Raw genomic sequence first — 7,675 nt, 5'->3', positions numbered from 1 at the left:
TGATTTATGGGGAGTCACCTATAACTTCTTAACCTTGAAGGTAAAGATATGATGTTTTTACTTATTTTATTTGTTATCTGGGGGGTATTAGCTAAAACTAATGTTGTATAAGAATGTATAATGAAAACTTGAAATTATTAATATACTTTACTAGAACTTGAAATTTTGCAAAAGTAAATAAATATTCTGTCACCAGTTCTTTTTTTGATTATGCGCATTCATTTTATACTTCCAAGAGAATGTGGAATCTTGTTTGCTCTTGTTCTTGAGGAAAATTTGAAGGAAAGTTGCCAAATAAATAAAAAGCTATTATCATAGCTATTATGTTGGATTTTAGTGAATACTTATGTTTTATGATTATTAAATTTTACAAATAGAAAAACCTGTTTAAAATTGTTTTTCCATTTTATCTTCTTAAGTGAGATTTCTGTATTGCAAAAAATAAGACCAGAGAGATTAGAGAATGTGAGAAGGATGTCTGACCTGAAGGATAAGAAGAGATTCAGGAGATATTTTCTCTAGACAATGAGGAGATAATCTACTAGAAAATTTCTAGAAAGTGACTGGAGATTTGGAGATTTGATGTATTATTCTTGTTTGACTGATATACTAAGAAAAGTTTTTTTTCTTTTAGTCAGCAGTGAGCATAAAATGTGAAGAAAGAAAACAAAGTATTAGAGGGAAGGCTATGCTTTAACATTAATATTCTTTCTTTGTTAGCACTTCCCTTTGCCTTGTTCTATAAAGACCCTGTGCAGGTGGAAATAATGGAGAGTCAACATGATAAGAGAGAAATAAAAATAAAGTGATATTAGGAATGAGGGTAGGGGTCAGAGTTGGAAGATATAGCGAACATTGTCAGTCCACTGGGGAGAAGTGCTATCATTTATGAAACAATAAAAAAAATAAAAAATAAAAAGACAAAACTGAAATCTGGAGTTTAAAATAGGGTCTAAACTTGTTTCTTAAACATCAGCTCTGTGTTCTGAGTTTATGACGCAGTAGAATCTGACAACATCCAGTCATGACTTGTTCACTGAAGGCTACTGAAGCTCCCGGGAAGAAAACAATGGCTGATTTCTGAAATTGTCCAGTCACGTGTATTTTTATGGCATTCAGGCCCATGACTTTCGTAGATTGATGGTCCCAACAGATTGAAGCATGTTGCTTAGATTTCATCTATGTTTGCAAAATGACTCATTGTGACCTACAGAGAATATTGAAACTGTCTGATGATGTATTTCTCAGATTATATCCCTGACATTAAGAAACTGTATAACCTTCAAAGTTCTGATGACTTTTTTTCCTGTTCCCTAGAAGATGAAAACGTTTTGTTTTGAGGTTAACCATTTGAAGAAAACTAAAATTTGCCAATTACTGTTACAAATTATAAAACCTAATAAAAAATTCATTTGCAAGGCAACCCCGGCATCCCATATGGTCCTCTAAGCAATGCCAGGAATGACCTCTGAGTGCAGAGCCAGAAGTAACCCTTGAGCACTGCTGATTGTGGCTCAAAAACAAATTCAAAACAAAAGAAATTCATTTAGTCAGAGATTTTTGAATGTCAAATTCTCTGTGTGTGTGTGTGTGTGTGTGTGTTTGTGTGTGTGTTGTGTGCCCCACCCAGTGGCATTTAGAGATTACTCCTGGCTATGCACTAAGAACTTGCTCCTGGCATGCTCGGAGGACCATATGGGATACCAGGGACTGTACCTGGGTCCATCCTGGGTAGGACATGTTCAAGACAAATGCCCAACTGCCATGCTATCACTCCAACCTCTAATTCTTATATTCTTACACAAATCTCATAAGTAATAGTGTGAATGTTAATGAACAGCCTGTGTGTCTCAATTGTCTCTTTTTTTTTTTTTACTTTTTTGCTCATTGAAATTTTTTTTTCTTTTAATATAATTTTTATTTTGATCATAGTGTCTTACATATTGTTGACAATAACATTTTAGGTACATATTTACATAAAATCAGGGGGGATTCCCATCACCAAATTGTCCTCCCTACACCTCCGTTTTTGTCCTACCTCCCATTTCCTCTTCCCTCACCCCCAGGGCGGCTAGAATATGTGGTCCCCTTTGTATCCAACCCACTACCTAGTAGTCTTGCACCTGTTTGGTCTTGATGCCTCCTTTATCTCCCCCTCTAACTGTAGGCAGGACTAGCTAGTTCAAGTTGCATGGTTTTGCCGGAAAAAGAGAAGATATATAAACTGGGGTAAGAGTCTAATACTCCAAAAATGGGTGGAATCCTTCTAGAGGCTCTCATCATCGATTTGGGAGATGAAGGAGAAAAAGAAGGTGAAACACTCCACCAGTACCAAAAAAAAAAAAAAGTGTCAATTATCCAGTGAGGACTCCATCTATATCGATAAGCACCACAAAAAAATAGATGAAAAAAAAAAAAAGAAAGAAACAAAAACAAACAAACCAAAAACACGCCATGGTCTTGAAATAAGAAACATGGCATAGCACATAGCGAAAAAAGAGAAAAGAAGAGAAAAAAATAAGTATATTTGGGGACAACGATTTCAATAATCACACCCAAACAGAGAAATCGACCAAAATAGATAGGTAAATAAAAATAATAATAACAATAATAAATGAAGGTAAAAAAATATATATGTATATATATATAAAATAACCAAGGTTTTGTGCTTTTTGTATTTTTGTTTTTTTCCCCTCCTGCCCTGGCACAGTAAATATTGGGGTCATTCGAAAAGGAATTCACTTGGCCTAAGAAATATGGGGTTTCTCCGTCCTTGGAGAATACTGTCATGGGATCAGCTCTAGACTTTGCTCAGGATCATTTATTCTCCCGGTGGTGTTTTTTTTTGGTGTGTGGAAGACTACTGCTCTGTCCACGGTGATCCAATCAGAGCTCTGTGTTTAGAGGTCTCAGTATCTGCACAGATCCTGAGGTGGGACTTATGATTAAGTCAGTCTTTGTGGTTCTAGAGGTTCTGTTACCTCAGTGTCATTTTAATCCATCTTCTGTGGTTGGTGATCTTGATCTTTGCACTGAACCTAGGATGGCATCTAGGATAGCATCTTTCTTTGTGCTTCCAGAAGCCCCATTCTGTTGCAGTTGTCTCTGTCAGACCTTTGGGACTGGGGATCATGATTATTGTACAAGTCATAGTTCAAACCCTAAATTAGGGCTTTTTTTATTGGTCCCAAGATGTATACTGTCTGGTCGTGGTTAATAACTGGTATCAATTCCTAGATATGTATTATTCTTACCATGAAGTGAAACAAAATGAATATAACTCTAAAAGAATAAGACATGAGACTTAAGTTTAAGGTTTTATATCTGTGTGGTCAGGTGCAGAGAAGTTGGGTGGGGGTAAGTGTAGAGAAAATTGGAAATGAACTAAGAAAAATGAATAGTGAAGATCAAAGATTCTTCTTGAGTCTCTTAAACATTATCTCAGATAGCATTTCTATTTTTTTACAATAAAAGTTATTTAATCAATATCTTATAATCTTGGTTATGTATAATTCGCTTGACGAACAGAAATCATGTCTCTTTTTCTAACCATACATGAATCAACACTGAGCTTTGCTATCAGAGTCAATATATACATGGTGAGGGACTGACTGCTGGTTTTCCAGCTGATGCACAGAGATAACACTATTCATATGTTAAAAATATACCTGCCAGCAGATACTAAAAGGTTCAGAGGGTTAGTGTAGGTTAAAGGGAGTATGGCTTTCATTCTGAAATAAGTATTTTGAAAGGTTCTAGTGATTATAAATGTAAATGTAGTGAATGTAATGACTTCCTAAAATTTAATCATTTATTTCTGTTCATCAACCAAGTCTCTGTGAATTTTTGAAATTTTTCAGAAAGTACCAGTGTATTAATAACAAAACCTCAGCTCATCATTTGTGGAACACAGAGTGGCAGTTTTTGTTTTCAATTAACATTTATTGCACACTCACGCAACCACCACATTCTTAAAATAACAAAACTTAGCAACATTTCACTTTCAAGGAGTACAAGGAAATGAAAACAAATCTGTTGAAATATGTAGGATCTTGAGTGAGAAAAATATGAAGGATAGAGGAAAAGAGGGTTGTGACTTGCCACTTCAGCATAAGTAAAGTTTGAAGATATGAAAAGTAAATTTCACTTGAACTTCTGTACTCCATCATCATGCCTTCAACAGTAATTTTTAGCTCTGCCACTATGTAGATATTTGCAACTTTTATTACCCTTGCCTCTTCCTAGTCCATCCATTTTTTTTCTACCCATTACAACTCAACTTCACTGGGGAGAATTTTAGCACAGCTATTTCAACAAGACAAATTTCAATTGAGCCTGAAGGTTTATTTATAGAATTTATACCAAGAAACAGGAATTCTTCCAAAACCTAATCTGAGTGCATTTATATAAACCAAAAATTTAGAATATTTAGTACCAAGGTAACATGCTCATCTGACATGTATATTTTAATCATTGAAGGTAGAACAAAACATTCAGGGTCAATAAGTAAAAGGGCTTGTTTTATGAATATAGCAGTACAATAAAAATACTGTAATTATAATCACAAAACTTCAGTATGATAGGGGCCAAGTGTTCCTTTTTTCACTTGGGAAAATTCCTTTGATAATCACTTAAGCTTGGATTTTAACTCCATAATTTTCTTAGAATTCTGTAGTCTTCATTATAAAGATAAAACTTCAATACAACCTTTAAGAGAAGACATTCCAGCTCTCATAATTTCATCAACCAGGAGAATGTTTGTGGCAATCACAGTGCAAGAATGAAGAAATTGTTTCTTTACACAGTAATTATCCCATATACCCACTTCTGCTGCTACCATTGGTTCACCTGAGCTCAAGTCCACGCCCACAAGCTGACCAGATTCTGAATGTTCTGCTTGAACTTTAACTAGTGTTTCCTGAAGGTCAAAACCAGAGTTCTGAGCAAGAACCTTGGGAATAATGAGTAATGCATCAACAAATGCCTGAACTCCAAGCTGATACCTGCCCTTTATACTAGGCTTATATTTTATCAGAGCTTCTGCAATTGCCACTTCCACTATACCCCCACCAGGAACTACACATCCATCATCAATAGCATTTTTAACAGCTCTCAAGCCATCTCTTATTGCATATTTGATTTGGGTGTGTGCTTATTTGGTCCTTTGACCAATAATGTCACAGAACGAGGATTATTACGTTTTTCAATAAAGGTTAATTTCTCTTCTCCTAACGTATATTCATAGACAAGTCCCGCATGCCCCAAACAGTCAGGATTTAGGTTGTCTAAAGAATTTAGAGCTATCCCACCGCAAGCGTCAGCCTTTCCATATTTCTCCTCTTAGTTCTGCGCAGAGCTACTATGCCTTCTTTAGCAAGAGCATCTACGGAAAAGGGATCATTTCCCTTTATTGGAATCACCACAGACTTTCTTTTTCAATTCTATTATTTTTTTAACTCTATCTTCAATGACTTTTCTTTCAGCTTTTACTAATTTTTCTCTCTTCTGCACTCTTGTAAAAAAAGCCAGAATTCACTTCTGTTTCTTCATATTCTAACGAAACATTGCAGGTGAGAATGTATGCATTTTCTACTCTTTTTTTTCATATCAGGATGTCGTGCTCCATGGTCCAAAATAAGGCCTCTGATTAAGCTTTTATCAGTTTCAGATTTATGTTTCATTTCCATTATCTCAACCATGAAGTGGTCAATAGGTTCATCTTGTTTTTTAATGGCCAAAAACAGAGTCCACTACAGCCTCTGTTAAGACGTCAGCAAGTTCAGCATGAACTTTAGTATGTAGAGATGTTCTAGCGGAGTGACAGTTTTTAAAAGTGTTTTTGAAGTGCAATATGTGATGTAATTATAGATGTAAAATTGTGTTCGTAGTTCAAGGAGAACTGTCAAATGAAAAGACGCTGCTTTGTTTGTCTAGCATGTCAGTGTAGTTATTTTTATGGAACGCTTTTTGAGAAAGATTAATTTGTGAACAAAAATGTCCCAGAAGGCAAATATGACAGTTTAAGCACTCATCTCTAAAGTGTTCTGAGGATCACAATTAATTGAAAGTGAATGAAACATTGATGATGGCTTTGTTAAACTTCATAGAGCCAGTGGAGAAATTCCAAATTAAAATTTCAAAATCTGAAATAAAATAGAAGCTGCTTTAGAAAGAAAAATACAGGAAAAGCAAGAGGTTATGAAATGCTGGTGGGTATCTCCGCTGTATTCTAGTATAGTTACATCTGGTTCTAGACTGTCAGAATAAACAAAAATCCTTCCCACACTGATAAAAACATACTTGTATATGGCATTTCAATTTTGAAGCAGACTTAAATAGCATGTTAGGTTATTATTGTCTGGAAAGTGATTCCAATTTTAAAAATTGTGGCCAATTTGGTCTTTAAAAGAAATCAAAATGTAATCTTTTCTCAGAGTCAATCTTTTTATTTTATTTTATTTTTTTTTGTAGGTTTCATAGCTAGACCATTTGAGTCTTGAGAAAGACTATTATTTATACTGCAGAGGAGTTTCAAGAACCAAACTGTGGGCTAGGGATGTGGTTCAGTACTAGAGTACTTACATGCACTCCATTTGATTCCCTGCACTGGGGATAAAACTGTATGTATTTAAAAATCAGAAAAGAATTGCTTTTCTGTTCTGGAGGCTAGCTTTTGCTGACATGGGGTATGGGGAAACCCCAGGCCGAAGGCCATTTCCCTAGCTTAAGGGGTGCTGGGAAGCCAGGGATGCTCCCAGCTGTCTCCTTTCTGCTTTCTCCCAGACTCCAGGGTCATCCCTGGTTGCCTGCCCAGGGGGGCAGAGAGGTGGGTGCTAGCCTTCCCCAATTCCCACCCAGCACAAGAGGGGTGAATTGGGGGCAGTCGCTGGCAATTATTTTTTTCTCACCAGGCTCCATTTTCAAAACCTCACAGAGGCATATAGTATACATAGTTTAATAGGAGTTCTTATGATTAATGTATGTTTTGCATATGCAGAATGTCCATCTTGTATTCTGCCCTTGCCCACCATCCTACAAGCTCATTTCTAGTCCTTCACTCCCTCACCCCAACTATCGTTATTCCACATTTAACCCATTTCACCTTCAGTTCTTAGCTCCTCAAGAGGCAGATCATTATCGCCACACAAAGCCAGCTGCCAAACAGCACCCTAAGTGATAAGATAGACTCTCAGCCTGAGAAGATTCCCATACACTGTTGCTGTTGATCTACTCTCAGAGACCTCCTTTCCTTCTCCTTCCTTCGTTGTGGACCTTTGCTTGCTAAAAAGACTTGGTTCCTGAGAAGTCATGGCTCAAGAATTTTTCCTTATATGGGACTATCGTCAGCTGGTTATCAGGCCGCACAGGCCAAATCACAGACCAAAGTGGTGCACTGAATTTCACACAGCCCCAAATATTTCAAAAGACATAAAAGGGACATATAGGTATCCTTTGAATATCTTAGATGTATTCCCTTAACAGTTATAACCTTACTGAATATTATCTTATACAGTAACAATTTCCCCCACAGTTTTGTTCTGTTTTTTTTCTTTGTGATCTGTTCAATAAGGAATTCTGGTAGAAGAGTCCCTCGATTTAGAGCTTATGTTATAACCAGGATTGTTAGACTTGTTCTAGTGGTCCCCGTATGCACCAATAATACCACGTGGCATTG

At 36.3% G+C, this 7,675-nt stretch overlaps 1 pseudogene; it reads right to left on the bottom strand.

The window, feature by feature from the left end:
- Positions 1 to 4,587: 4,587 nt before the first annotated feature.
- Positions 4,588 to 7,310, bottom strand: LOC126008618 (T-complex protein 1 subunit zeta-like; annotated as a pseudogene).
- Between the last annotated feature and the right edge of the window lie 365 nt (positions 7,311 to 7,675).

Source organism: Suncus etruscus, chromosome 5 (assembly GCF_024139225.1).
Source record: "Suncus etruscus isolate mSunEtr1 chromosome 5, mSunEtr1.pri.cur, whole genome shotgun sequence".
Classification (NCBI taxonomy): domain Eukaryota; kingdom Metazoa; phylum Chordata; class Mammalia; order Eulipotyphla; family Soricidae; genus Suncus; species Suncus etruscus.
The sequence above is the reverse complement of the archived record's forward strand: the minus strand, read 5'-3'. Positions and strand labels throughout refer to the sequence as shown.